We start from the raw sequence: 15,923 nt of genomic DNA, 5'->3' as shown, positions 1-15,923 counted from the left end.
AGAACAGAATCGAAACATTTGAGATGTGGTGCTTCAGAGGAATGTTGAAAATTTAGCAGACTGATAAGGCAATAAGTGATGAAATTCTCCACAGAACTGACGAGGAAAGGAATATACGGAAACACTGACGAGAAGACGGGAGAGGAAGACAGGTTATCTGTTAAGACATCAAGTGATAGGCAGCTATAGAGGGTGTAAGCTGTAGAGGAAGACAGAGTTTGGAATATAGCCAGCTAATAATTAAAGACCTAGGTTGCTATTGCTACTCTGAGCTGAAAGGTTTGCACAGTATATGAATTTTTGGTGAGCCGCATCAAACCGGTCACAAAGCTGATGAGTCAAAAAAAATCCATCATTCGTTCCTAGATACCTTCTCATATTTCTGACAACCAACTCTTAACTTTTTGTGAAGTTTATTTTCATATCCGTCTGCACTTCCTCTTTAAGCTTCCTTAACATGCAATAGACATCCTCTTCTTCCTCGACAAAAATGAGCTCATCGTCGGAGAAATTTAGGGAGAACAGGGGGTCTCAACCTATTCCAATCGGTATGGTTTCTTGAGCTTAATTTACCAAATCTTCTGTGCTTCATTCAGTATCATTTTAAAGAGGGTAGGCGCTAAGCAGTATCCTTGTCTCAGTATTTTGCTAACCTTAAATTTTTGTGATAATAACTTCCCAACTATAATCTAACATCTGAATACAGCTTTCCAACGGCCTGTACGTAACAATTATGAATATCCTGGTAATATACTGCTTCCCAAATCCCAGAAATTTGTACAATGTCATAGGCCTTCTTTGGGTCTATTACCACCACGTCTGTCTCCTAATTACGTGCCGTTCTCTTGCCGATCACCTGTCTAATGCTGTGGATACAATCAGCACAGTATCTGCCAGCGCAGAAGCAACTCTTGTTCTTCTTCTCAAATTCTCTCTTAAATTTAATACTCTAGTTTCTAGTTTTTCGTATTCTAATATTTTAGTTTTAAGAATCTTTCCACATAATCTCAATATCTGAGTGAGAATTGTGATTCCTAGATACGTAGCGCAGCCATCCCTGCTTCTCTTTTTGCCGGCCGAAGTGGAAGTGCGGTTAAAGGCGCTGGAGTCTGGAACCGCGAAACCGCTACGGTCGTACGTTCGAATCCTGCCTCGGGCATGGATGTGTGTGATGTCCTTAGGTTAGTTAGGTTTAACTAGTTCTAAGTTCTAGGGGACTAATGACCTCAGAAGTTGAGTCCCATAGTGCTCAGAGCCATTTGAACCATTTTTTGCTTCTCTTTTTAACACGTTTGTGGCGACCCCTTCTTTAAACTTGTCAGGGATTTCCCAGTTACTTTGAAAGAGATTAAAAGGCTTCCAGGGACTTTAAAATAATGTGTTTGTCCCGACCCTCAACATATCCGTATAAACAGCTCCAGTTCCCTGTGCTTTGCCATTTATTAATTGTTTAACTGTCTCTTGTATCTCGACTGCATTATCTCCTGGGATATTGTGTAATATTCGTTGCCAACAGAGGAGTATGCCTTTCATCTACCTATGAGTATTTATTGTATGTACTACTATCATTTGAGCGTCCACTTTTACCATCCTCCATGCTCCTTTGGACTTTGGACTGCCTACAAAATTATTAGTTTCCTCACTGGAGTTAACTGATGCGCCGTATCACCTTTATGCATGCCGAAAATTTATGGAATTATTAGACAGCTACAGTAGCGAGTGAAGAATTAGTCAGTCTCATCGGCAATCAGATGGCGCTCAGGAGGCATGCCAGTACGCCATCTAAACTGACTTTGCAGGCAATGACTGTGCTCAGTGTGGAGGTGAACAGTGTTTCCAATATTTATTCTGGGTACAGCCCCGCCGACGTGTACGTATTCCTGTTGAACACCTTCAGCCATTTGAACGGACCCGCGCCGAGGGCCTGCGGGAAAATGGACGCACTTATCGACAGACTGCTGCACATACTGTGCACTGTGTATCGATGGTGTATCGCTGCTTTCAGCAATGGCCTGTGAAACTTTCCCACATCCATAGACCAGGTTCTGAACGACCGAGCAGCACAGCCGCACCTCAAGATAAAAGCACAGTTGAAGCAACGGTAGGCAACCAAACATCACCCAAGGAAAAATCCTAGGTCATGTTGCATATGCTGTGTCATAAAAAACCATTGAGAACCGTTAGCTTGCAGCAGGACTTATATCACATGTGCACCATCTCAGGCTACTGCTGCCACCACGACACCACCAAGCATGGTTACTATGATGTCATGAAAGAGTCGACTGGAGAGAGGAATGGTGCTTTATTGTTCTGTCTGCATGCGAGTAAGGGACGTGCACGTGTAAGCAAACACCTGGTGAGCGGTCTTTTCCGCCTGCGATACACAGATCCCAGTCCAAGGTTCATAGTGTGTGGTGCTATCAGTGACAACACGCGGTCATTTTTTGCGTTTCTGCAGAGTCATCTAGCCAGTGCCCGCTACATTGTACAGCTTATCCCCGTGCTGCTATCCATTTTTCGACAGAAAGGTGTTGCGCTCTTTTCAGCAGGACAATGCACGTCCACATACCGCTGCTATGACACAAGGTGCTCTCGTACAACAACTGCCGTTACAAGCGAGATCGACAAATCTCTCGTCAATTGGACACCTGTACTACATGGTGAATTGGGAACTTAATCGTTGTCCAGAGCCTGCAAGGGCCACTGCCGAATCGCCACAAATCCATCGCCGGATGCCATTCGGCATCTTTGTGATCGCTTTCATGCGAGAATACACGTCTGCGTTGCCGCTAGAGGGGGTATACAGTGTACTAAAGCGACTATTTGGGAACTCTTTACTGAGACAAGTACGTTTCGCTTGGTGTGAATTTGTTATCACATAGCCGGCCGCTTTGGCAAAGCGGTTCTGGGCGTTTCAATCCGGAACCACGCTGCTGCTACAGTCGCAGTTTCGAATCATGCCTCGGTCATGGATGAGTGTGATGTCCTTAGGTTAATTAGGTTTAAGTTGTTCTAAGTCTACGGGACTGATGACCTCAGATGTTAAGTCCCATAGTGCTTAGAGCCATTTGAATTTTGTTGTTGTCACATACTCCGATAATGATGAACTTCCCGTCAGATCACTTATCAGTAAAATTATTTTGTCTCTGAGGGTGTTGCATTATTATTTTCCTGTGGTATAGTAGGAGGTATCACACCTACACAGAGACGATTGTTAGTTCCAACAAGGTACAACAAGAGAAAATATTGCAGAGGCATTAAATGTCAATCAGTGGCAAATATTTCTGCTCGCCACAGTCTACAACAAATTTTCACCTCAGTATCGAGTCTAAGAGTAACTCCCAGCACTACATACGTCTGCACTAAAGAAGTTCAAGACACAGATTAAATGCCAGTCATACAGATACGTGAATTGTCTGGCACTTCGTTAGCAATTCATAAATTTCACCACAAGTCGGTGCCAGAGCCCACTTTAGAGTGGTCTGTTCCAGTTATAAACGCCACAATGCTATCCTACATGGTCTGCATACCTTAAATTTGCTCGAGCTAAACGACAGGCTGCTATTTTGTGAGGCTGGCAGAGGCACAACGAATTAGTTGTGGTATGACACCGCTGTTCCTGAAGAGATATGGGAACAAGCTACGCGATACTGTTTATACATTGTCTCCTAGAAGGTAAACTGGAGAAAGAGAAATGTAAGTTAGGAGCATTTGTGGATTTAGAGTAAGCTTCTAACAACGCTGCCTGAAGTACTATCTCCCAAAGGGGAAATGAATGCATCGAAAAGTTACCTATAACTTCTACTGGAACCAGACCGCAGGTATACGAATTGAATTGAATCAGTGGGCAACAGTAGCTGATAAGGGAAGTGAGAGGTGTGTGTCCTCTGCCCGTCATTATTTAATCTGCTCACTGGCTTACCAGTGGAAGAAACCAAAAATACATTTGGAAAAGGAATTGAAGTTCGGCGAGAAGAATTAAATGACGATGACTCTGTACTTCTGTCAGAGATGGGAAAGAACTTTCAACAGAACGGATAGTGTATTTCAAATGGATTACAAGATCAACACCAACAAAACTAAAACATGGCTAATCGAACTTAGCCAAATTAAATCAGGCGATGCCGAAGGAATTAGGTTAGGAAATGAGACACTAAACTAGTTGAATTGTTCTATCCGCACAGAAAAATAAGATTGTGTCCAAGTAGAGAGCATGAAAACTGTAACAAACTATAGCCTCTTTCTGAAAAACAGAAAATTGTTAACACCTAAACAACTTTAAGTGTTGGGTAAAATTTTCTAGAGTATGGCCTAAAGGTTTGTATGGAATTAAAGGGTTTACGGAAATCAGCTCTGAGAAGCAGAGCGTAGAATCTTTTGAAGGGTGGTCCTACGGAAGAATGTTGCCAGTCGCACTGATGGATCGAATAACCAATGCGGAACTACTAAATGGAATTGGAGAAAAAGGAAATTTATGACAGCCTTTGCTAAAAAGGGGGATCGGTTGACAGGACGTATCCTGAGGCATCAAGATAGCGTCAGTCGGTAATGGAAGGACAAGTGTTGGGTGGGGGGATGAAATTACACAGGGAGACGAAGGGGTGAATACAGTCAGTAATTTCAAACGAACCTAGGTTGCTCTAGGTACGTACAGATAAAGAAGTTTGCATAAGGTACTGTGTAGTGCTGCATCAGACCAGTCTTCCGACTGAAGATAAAAATCAAAATGACAGTGCTGCAGACAGATGAACACCTTAGAATGGTTACAAAACACGTTTTATACGATTATCACCGACGAAGACCACATAGCCAGCTATAGGCGAATCAAAGTGTGACCATCAATACGAAAGCAGTGGATGCGATGTTAAACATTGCACCTGACTACTGACTAATGTGGTTTTTGTCACAGGAATAGTTGTGTGCTCTTTTGCGTGTGTGTGTGTGTGTGTGTGTGTGTGTGTGTGTGTGTGTGTATGTGTGTGTATCACGGATGTCGTAGAATATGATCAACGTATAATAAGCAACACATAATCTAAATGACAAAAAGGAACGGATCCAGTGCTCCGGCACAAGTTGCGTCAAGCCATATTAGTAGCCTAGACTCCAACATTTGAGGTAAAAACCACTTCACGTCTAAAGAAAATCGGAATGTCTTACTAGGTACCAGTGACTGTCCTTTTTTCTTTTAATTATTACTTGCCGGTGCTTCTTTTATTCGGAATACTAAGCCTTTCTCTCGTCGGAGTTGCACTTACACACAAACTCGGTAATTATTTTGAATATACTCTAAGATCTGTCTTCCCTACAATTTTAGATTTCTAGGAAATCCTTCTAGTATCATGGTAGTTACTTTCTGATGCCTCAACTCATGTTCTGCGATCCTATTCCTTCTTCTAGTTTATGTTTCCGTGTAATCCGTTCCTTGCCGATTACACGGAGGAGCTCCTCATTTCTTATTTTATCAATCTACGTTATTTTTAGTATCATTCTGTAACACAGCGTCTCATACGGTTTGGCTCTATTAATTCCGGTTTTCACACAGTCCATTATTCTCTTCCACACTGTACTCTGCTCCAGACGTACGGAAGAGCGTTATACCTGGAGAACAGTGTAACCAGGTACACATGACGTCCCCCTGTCGGTATTTCAATATTGTGACGGATTTTAAGACCACATGAATAAATGCGCACTAAGAAGCGCATAAACGGTTTTCGGCGGTTTGTTCTGTTTGACTAAAATACTTGTTCTGAAACTGGAAGTAATTCTGTCTCATACACACTTGAGCACCAACTTATGTGTCATTTAATTCAATGGGATATACTTTAGATTTGTGGAAAAAGTGTGTTAAGATGATATACATGGATAAGTAAAGCCTTCGTAGACAAGCCAGTGACATCAAGCGATACTAGTTAGGACTTGGCGGGATTTGCATGTCTTTAATTTTATCAGCAAAAGCCATAGATATTTTGATGCCACAAAAGTTTAAAACGGTATTTCTTTTCAATGAAGCAATCTACCTCTTTAATTGGTAGGCAACCAGAAGCAGAAAATAATGATACAACTGCGTGTACCAACAGCATATCAAAGTTTTTAATCGACAGTTAGACAGAATGCAACACTTGACACAGAGTGGCATGTATAAAATTACATTCGGGCAGCGTTAAGTGGTATATATTGGCAATTAGGTCGTCTGAATATGAACGACGCTGAGGATGAAGGAAAGAAGATCCAATCTTCGCTGATCGTCTTTTAACAGGGAACCAGTCATATGATGTAGAAAGTGACGTTTTACATTCTCTTAAGGAAAGCAGAAAAATGACCTCAGTTCATATATCGCAAATCAAAGAACACATAAAACAGAATGACAGGCTAGTATTAACTGGTTAGACTCAGTTTCCTTTTTCCTCTTGATTAAATTAAATTTTCGTTACAAATATTAGATACAACTCTAAATTTATCGTATTTCTCATCAGATGTCAAATGTATCTCCACATAAAAGCTCTGTTCCTTCCTTTGTTAGTTAACGTAATTTCAATGTGATAAAAAATGTAATGTTTATCGTGTGTAAACACTCTATGCGATTTTTTGTGTCTTGTGTGCAAATAACTACTGTGTAAGTCGCTCATCGTACAAATTGCTTGGGAAACCGAAAGCCGGTTCGCAATCAAAAAACTATATTTAAGAAGAGCTTTAGGAAGTGTTTTCCTATGTAACACTAGGTAAGTCTTTCGTTTGAAACTTATAACCTATCATGTAATCAACATTAATGAGTGTCCCATATTTCCGCTAATTTTCAAAGAGACACACTAGAAACGGAGGGGCCTCCTTGTAGTTATAAATAACTTAGGTCGGCGGAGTGGATAGCGCCTTCAGTTATCAAACAATGTAGGCAGACGTTTGCTCTTTATTTCATAAGTATTTTCCGGACTAAAGAAAACACTATATAACTTATTGTTATGAGCTGATGCTTTTGAAATGTTGCAATACACTAATTTCATTGCTTTTTATTGAAGAATCGTCCATAATGTCTCTCCTCAGGCATATGAAGACTTTTCGACGAAAAAAACTATCGTATATTAAAATTATCGGACAGGAATACAATTTAAACACACTTTTTGCGATGACATTGGGATTCTTACTCTGGCTCTTTTCTTGCCATTTGTTCGAGTATAATTATGGTTCAAATGGCTCTGAGCACTATGGGACTTAACTTCTCAGGTCATCAGTCCCCTAGAACTAACTTAAGGACATCACACACATCCATGCGGGAGGCAGGATTCGAACCTGCGACCGTAGCAGTCGCGCGGTTCCAGACTGCAGCGCCTACAAGCGCTCAGCCACTCCGGCCGGCGTATAATTATGATAACTTGCTCAATATTACTTTTATTCTCCATGTAGTATGAAATAGTAAGAAAAAAATGCATTTAGAATAGGTATTCTCATTTTTTATTCCACACATGGCGCTACATGTATTATTTTCGAAGTTGTTTTATACTTGATGAGTTTTTCAACTATTAGAATCAACATTCTGGATCACTATCCAGTTAGTGCAGATACAATGAAAAATTTGATACTGGCTTTCAAAACTGTTGTTCAAACGCTGTTGATGATCACCCGGTTTAGTTTTCATCCTTAAAGATATTTTCCAGTTAACATACACTATTACTAAATGTTCTTCCACTGTCATTGTCATTCATCTAGTGCCACTGCCATAAGGTAGCATTATTGATACTTGTCTTGCAATTGCTGTGGTCGTGAAATAATTTGAGGCAGTTGAGTGTCCAATCTTGGCGCTGTCAGTCCACGCATCCCACCTTTCAACCCCAGTCGCTTGGGGATAAACACACGCAGCTACATTTCAAATTACGTGGTGATCTTCCCAAGGAAGTGGTTGAATTACGGTCGGTACACTCCATCAATGGCAGAGGCTCAGGTGTCATCCGTTCTGTAGTAAATTTCCTACACACTACCCTCCCAGGACTACGCCCACCTATGTCTGTACACGCCGCCGTCTCCAAAACGACCCCACCCCAAAATTGCACATCCGTGGAATGATCTCTGGGTCAACAGATTATAAAGAGGAACATATTCGGTAAAGAACATTTGCGTTGTATTTTCTAAATAAAATTCTGCATCTACTGAAACTTGGCTTTATGGTTAAACTGTCCTGTAGAACTGTTCGTCGGAAAACGATGATTTTTCATAGTTTTCGAAAAACACTCTTTCAATCGCTACAAAGCGTGCAGAGTCCGAGAATTGGCCAATTTTATGAAAAATTTTATAAGCAGAAATAACGTTTTTGAAAAGTCAAAGAAAGTGACGAAAAACCTAGGCTGTTAAGTAAAAATCGCCATTATTCATTTATAATTAAATCACATGGATTACGACTGACATGAAGTTTCTGCTTGAACCTCAATAAATTTTTTCAACATACATATACTCGTATATTTGTTACTGGCACATAAGCCAGAACCTACAAATCACCCAGCAACAGTTTTAAGAAATATGGAATTAACAGAATAATATTAATATGTGATGCTATATATAGGAGAAAAATTTGTTTAGTACGGTATTAATGAAACGAAATACGTTACGTTCATTATTGTTTCATTGTGAATAAGCAAACTTAATTCTGTTAAAATGATTATATAAAACAATGTATCCTCAATTTTACGGTACTACTTCTTTACACGCTTGGAAGATGAAGGTTCAAATAACATTAAAGTTAATTCTTTCATTTCTTCCTTATTCATATTCTTGGTGAGATCTCTTTTTCCTTCTTCCTAAATTTCATTATCTGTCAGTCATCGATGTCAATTACAGGGATGTAACTTGGAGTACTGGTGCAGGGTAGGCCTTTGTATAGTTAATGGTGGTACACGTAAAGTTGTTTCTCCTACAGAAACAACTTCCAAATTGTTTTCAACAGTTCCGCGGGTTCTGTTTCTTTAGTGGTGGTAACTGGTTAGAGGAAGAATGTTGAAGACTTCCAGCCCCATTGTAATGGATCCGGTGGTTTGCTTTTCCAGTCTTGCGCCTTCAAATACATTCTCAGTGAATGCTGTCGAGCAGCTGATTCTGTAGGAGGCAAAGAGGTGAGGCTGAATGATGTGTAGAATGATGTCTTTGACATACATTTTTCTCACAGATGTGGTAGTAAAGCACATGTAATGACTTTGTGTCATCTTCGCACTACAGGGCTGCAATGAACTTCTCTGCAGCCTCATCAGTCTCATCAACAATGACACTGAAATTCCTGAATATATCTGCTACTTTCAGTACACTGTTTTCCGTCTCGAATGCATTGAGGAGTTTTGGTTCATCTTTGCCGTAAAACGACAAAGCCATATCGCAGCAAGCAATCAGGCACAGAATACCGTCTTCCGATACTTGAGATAATTTTAAATTTATTGGACTTTAGACTACGCCGCCTCGTCTGCCTATACCTGGTGTCATTAGAAAAATGTTTGAGGATAATGGTGCTGAAGTGGTCAATATTACAAGGAAGTCGGTGTCCGGCCCAACGACCACAACAGAGAGCGCCGAGCAACCACAGCCTCAGTAGCTATAATTACGGTGTAGGATCCTCAGCAGTATGCTTAATTCCGAAGCGCTCACCGTGACGTTGCCTGCCTACAAAGCCCTGAGATGCTTTCTATTTGGTTCTTACCACAGAAACGATTCATCCGCCATCATTACTGACATTGTGCTATTAAACGTTACATTTGATGCACCTCTTATGGTGGCTACGCGCAGACGCTCAGCTCATTTCGTGCTCCTGGTACTTTCACATTATGGTATTCATATAACAATATCTTGATCTTTCTGTTATATCAACTCACGATGTAATTTGTATACTTTGTTATTATGGAAAAAAATACTTCTTTTGCCTACCATGACTCTCTGTGCAACAGAAAGCCTCCATCTTCGAAGAACTATGCTTTTTGAGAAGTCAGTTGGGTCTCTGAAGGCCTCAAACCATCTGTAAAATATTATATTTTGTGTTTTCCGCATTCCTACGTAGGCAGAAAATGAGCGTACGGACATGTTAACGAACAACCATGAACTTCGTTATAAACCATTGAACTGAAAGCAGAAAATTGATGTGGATCGGTAACAATGTGATTTACTTTTAACTGAGTAATCTCAATATTTTCTTACCAGTTAGATTTTTTTCACTTGATTTGCCTTTTTGAAAACACAATTTGAAGCTCTACGACTTTTTTCCTACAAAATTTTGCCTCAGAAAAATTAAGTCAGCAAGTTTTTATTACTTCTTCGAGGGGAATTCAATGCTCTATATTTTTTGTTTAATTTTGGCTGTTTCAATTAAACGGAAGAATTTGAAAAACACAGAAAAGTCCGAAATTTTGGTAATTTTTTTTATGACGACAAGCTCCACTCAGAAATCGGGGCAAACGCAGATTATTCTTGTCAGAGGCCTACTTGGGTGAATAAAACAGTTTCCAATATTCCACTCGTTTTTGGAAATCAACTATTTTCGAGCTATTTTTACTGGCCTATATGTAAAGTTTGGAAAGCAGGATAGCCGTATGGGCAAGATCGAAGCTGTTGAGATATGTTATTAGTCATATATCATCATCTCAGTCAGTAGGAGCATTACACGCTAAAGCTACGCTTTCAGCTTCGAATCCTTGTCTAGTTTTCAGTCTGGGAAGCAGCTTCAGGAAGAATGTAATGACATATTTTGGATATGTATATGATACGATAATTTTAGAATATAACACTTTGGCGCATACTATAATGGAAAACGTAGGTATAGTGCTATAAAATTGACATTATATCGTTCTTGGGAACACATTAATTATCTGGTGTTAGGAGAAATTACTGTCCGTCTCGACCATTTTTACACTGCTGCACACGCACATAGTTGGCCCTGCCTAATCTCAAGCAGTGTAATTCTAACCACACTTTTAACATTGATCTAAAATGTATTGTTCTCTGCTGAGATATTTAGACTAATTTTGAAGTTGTAGATGTTGATTACAAATACGACAGGCCAGTGCAAGTACAGTACCACTATAATTTCTTTTACTTCACGTCTATAATCAAAAATTTTCAATTTTTTTGCCATCAGAGTACCGGTTTTATAAAAACACTTCCTAATATACTGGAGCCATACTGGCATCACCAAATGCTAAACACAGAATCAGTGCCAGCATCGTACGTAATATATATAATGCTGGTACTGATTTCGTGTTTAATGTTTGACGATGCCACTATGGCTCCAGTATGTGACGTAACGGGCAAGTTGCAGCGTTCTGAAGATATTTTGAGTTCGGAGTTGGCGCGGCCGAACGGGCCGCTCGGCAAGCCGGTGCCCGGCAGCAAACAAATGGTGCCGAACGTTAGCTGAGCAAGAGCCTTTTCAATATCTTTATTAGTTTAAAGATTAGTATCTGACTAAATTATACCAGCAACACCCAGCAAAGAACTTCAAAATTCTAAACGCTTCATCCGATTTCGCCGATCGACGTGTCTTTAGAAAGCTATTAGTGTAAATGTAAATCACAGGCATGTAAATTCAATAGTATATGGGTTATTGGAGGTCAAAGTGGACGATTACTGTCGATCGCGTTAGGCCATAAGTACCACACAGTTACACGAAAAAACGGTAGCAGCATGCTTATAAATATATTTAATCATCTATGTCTTTGTTTATATCCGATATATGCTATTCGTGAAGAAATTGGTCAATAATCTAATTTTTTTAGAATGCGCATAGACTTTAGGCTAATGGCTTAATTTTGTTTCTATTCCTTTGATATATCTTCACAATAAAGGATGGCAGCCAAAAACAGTTGCAGGATAGAATTTTTTTATTAAAATTCTTAACCAAGGTTTCGGTACATATAAATATACCTTCATCAGAAGTACATTTCTAAAATTACATCATGCACTGGAGAATAATGAAACAATTATGCCAAAAGGCGTCGTCAGTAATTAAAATATCATCTCCATTTGTACAACATGTGTAATGGGTACAGGATCAAAGCGAACAGTTTAACAATGTTACTTCGCCTATGAACTGTTGAGACACGAGTGTCTCAACAGTTCATAGGCGAAGTAACATTGTTAAACTGTTCGCTTTGATCCTGTACCCATTACACATGTTGTACAAATGGAGATGATATTTTAATTACTGACGACGCCTTTTGGCATAATTGTTTCATTATTCTCCAGTGCATGATGTAATTTTAGAAATGTACTTCTGATGAAGGTATATTTATATGTACCGAAACCTTGATTAAGAATTTTAATAAAAAAATTCTATCCTGCAACTGTTTTTGGCTGCCATCCTTTATTGTGAAGAATTTCAACAGTTGCTGCTGCAGCCATGTTTAAAACCTTTGATATATGTTTATTTAACTTTTTATGTATTTAATAATGAGTGTTAGAGCGTGTTTATGGTCCAGCCATAAGAATATTTACTTAATTTCAAGTTATTTAAATATAAATCCATTATTCCGAATGTGTTTCATTATGTTTGTGGGGGTGCGTTGGCTTCAAGGCTTGGCGAGAGCGCTCTAGCCAATCACAGCGCTCGTGAATGGGGAGACTGGATGGAAGTGGGAGAGGAGCATCGTTTCCGGAGAGGACACGAGGAGCTCTGGAGTGCAGGACGTGAAGGCGCGACGTACAGTCGCGGGAAGGACTGGGAAAGTGGAACAGTTTGCGCGTGGTCGCGGGAGATAGAAATAATTCGGAGTGCCCACTTGTGCACTTGTGAGATTTCCGTGGCTTCTACAGTTAAGACGTAGTGTGTGTTTAGAAGTGAATATCTCGCCAGCTGTGTGGTTGTTCCTAACTAATTACATTCAGTAGGAATCTATTGTCTCCCTGTTATTAAACTTATATTTTATTTAATTGCTAGACCATCGACACCAATAAATGTTTTGTAGAAATATACCACATTCTCTAAAGTACTTCTACTATCGTACTCATCATTTCAAGTACTCAAGACAGTAGCTGCAGATTTTATTTCATGTCAGTCTTTCATTTACAAAATTCGCAATTGCCGAGTGATAGGAACCTTCGACCATTCTATTCACGTGTATATTCATATTGTGTACTGTCGACTCAGCAGTATTTGGCATGTAATGCTGCAACTACATATCCTAGCCCCTAGACAACGAAACCAGTCAAACTTTTAATATTTCATCTCTGAGTCTTTGGGTGCGTTGTTGAGGACCATCACACCATTTAATTATTCATTTTGAAAGTCCGCGACTAATTAGAACATGTTTTTATAAAACAGACCGAAAACGGTAGTCTGATGACAAGAAAGTTTGTGACCATAGATGTGAAGTAAGGGAAATTTATTCTGTATAAGGGTATTGTTCAATTTGCGACCATGTCGCAGCTTGTGAAACCGTACTATTGTTATTTTATGCTAAGAACAGAATCCAGTGCACATGTGTCTAAGAAAACTTAGGCTGAGATACACAAGTCACCTAGTAAACTTCAATCTGCTCTTATGGGAGTGGCAAGAAAAATTTTCAATTTAGCAGTACGGTTGCGGGGACGCCTTCAATTGCCACAAAAGGACGCGAGCTGTGGAACAAACCGCAGCTTACGCCGTTGAGGAGACCATTTAGATTCCGCCGGCGCCGAGGAAGCAACCCGCAAGTGTTTTTCTGGCAAGGAGCTAATGCGAGTCCCCGATTAAGAATGCAATTTATTAGCACGTGAGAGGAAGGAACGGAGCCGCGAATGAAGCCATTACTATGGATGAGAAGGCCGAACCCAGCGGAGGAGGAGGACGAGGAGTAGGAGGTGGCAGGGCGCCTTGAGAGGATGCAACCCGCGCCGCCCCACTGTGTTTGCCCTGGTGGCAGCCCGTCGCGTCTTCTGACGAGACGTACCGGTGAGGTCTGCCGGTAATAAGACCGCCGTCTGCCGTGACGCAGCGGCACTCGGTCACCAGCCAGGCGTAATGCCCTTATTTTTCTGCTCCTTCGTCTCCTCATCCTCCTGCTACCCTTGTCTGCCTCTCTCCAGTGCCTTTCGTTCTCTTACACTTCTCCAGGCGTGATGGGTTCATTTCACTGAATCGGAAAGAACCATTCTCACTGATTTGAAGAGAATAAAAAAAATTACAGCAGGACGGTTCACATTCATCGGCCACAACAATAGCTCCACAACAAATATTAATTTTCTTAAATAATGCTCTAACTGTGTGGAAGATCATTGTGTTTTGCACTCTTTTCATTGCACAACTCGCCAGCTTGTTTAATCTATATTTGACAAAGGATACTCCTTAATGGTAGAAATTTATAATATTGAAATTGGGGATCCAGTTTGTAAGATCCTCTATCGGTACTACTTGTGTAGGCGATTAATAAATTTTTGAAGAAAATGTAATGCTTGTTCAGCGTATCTGACGTCATACATTCTCCTAACGACGATAACTACTCAGAAATTAGTCGTTCTTTCTGATGGTGGTAAGCGAACAAATAGTAAATGGACAGTGGAGTGGTTCTTATGGAGAATACACTGAAAGGAAAATACTGTGCTCAGATAACAGGTGATTCCATGTGTATGGTACTGTCCAGCTCCATGGCCGTGACACTTCTGCGAACCACCGCAGTGGTCTTTCTCTCCCAGCGTAGCCAACCCTCTAACATATATGTTGATGTGAACAAATTCATTTATTTCTCGCACGACTAAAACTTCTTACTTGGATATAAATTTTCTGATGCTATTTCGTTTCTATTGGAACAACAATAATTCTGTTAATTTTTTAACTAACTTCCTGTGCCTGACGCAGTTCCATTAAGATAGAACATGACATGGACCTAACTTTCATTTTCATTCACCAAACGGACCCTGTCATGTCACTGAACATGATTATTGTAAAATCAGAAAACGCACTAGGTGTTACAAGTCATCACTTAGTTGAACTATGAAAGCAGTTAGTTCACCATTGCAGAATGGTGAAACAAAGGACCCAAATGAACAATTAATCATAGATTGATTGTAGTTTTAATGATCACAAAATACTGTGGTATTAATGCTGGTCCCTAAAATAGAAATGGAGTACGCAACAAAGTGCCTTTACTTTGGAGCACCAAATCTTGTGAAAAAAGCTAATTTTCTTATTAGGTTCAGGTAAATAAAATATGTATATTGTTACCAAGTATATCAGTTTACGATGACGCTGTTCCTAGGTCACATGGAGGAACGTGTTAAATAACCAATACATACCTCTATGGATGGTAAATTCTACTATATCAGGCTGGATGTCATAGTCTTTGATATGTTCGATTTCTAATGAAAGAGTGATTTGTGCACTTCTCATTACGTTTTGATATGTATGGGACCAAAGCTTAGCGCGTAATGATAATTAACGTCTCAATAAATAATGTTTCTTAAGCTATTTGATCAAGTTATTACGGTTTAAATATTTTCTCTCAAGAGAAGTTCCTCTTGTAAACTCCTTTAGTTTTACACATGCAAATTGTTATTCTCATACAAAATACGGCGCAAACGAAACATTCGGAAATTTGAAAGTATAACTACAAAAAACTAGAGGCGAAGGATAAATACGCTGCTGTAAATGGTAACTCGATGTCGGATGAAGAGGGGAATACTATTAAAGAGCGTAAACTTCACTGAATTACACTAATAGAAGTGTCTGAAATGGCAACATTAGCTTTTATTGTTATTGTTGTTGTGGTCTTCAGTCCTGAGACTGGTTTGATGCAGCTCTCCATGCTGCTCTATCCTGTGCAAGCTTCTTTATCTCCCAGTACTTACTGCAACCTACAACCTTCTGAATGTTCTTAGAGTATTCATCTCTTGGTCTCCCTCTACGATTTCTACCCTCCACGCTGCCCTCCCAAGCTAAATTTGTGATCCCTTGATGCCTCAGAATAGGTCCTACCAACCGGTCCCTTCTT

At 40.0% G+C, this 15,923-nt stretch overlaps 1 protein-coding gene across 1 annotated transcript in view; it reads right to left on the bottom strand.

The window, feature by feature from the left end:
- LOC124776730 (immunoglobulin superfamily member 21-like) overlaps positions 1 to 15,923 on the bottom strand; it is a 933,147-nt gene that overhangs the window by 520,962 nt on the left and 396,262 nt on the right. The window lies entirely within an intron of this gene.

Source organism: Schistocerca piceifrons, chromosome 1, assembly GCF_021461385.2.
Source record: "Schistocerca piceifrons isolate TAMUIC-IGC-003096 chromosome 1, iqSchPice1.1, whole genome shotgun sequence".
NCBI lineage: Eukaryota > Metazoa > Arthropoda > Insecta > Orthoptera > Acrididae > Schistocerca > Schistocerca piceifrons.
The sequence above is the reverse complement of the archived record's forward strand: the minus strand, read 5'-3'. Positions and strand labels throughout refer to the sequence as shown.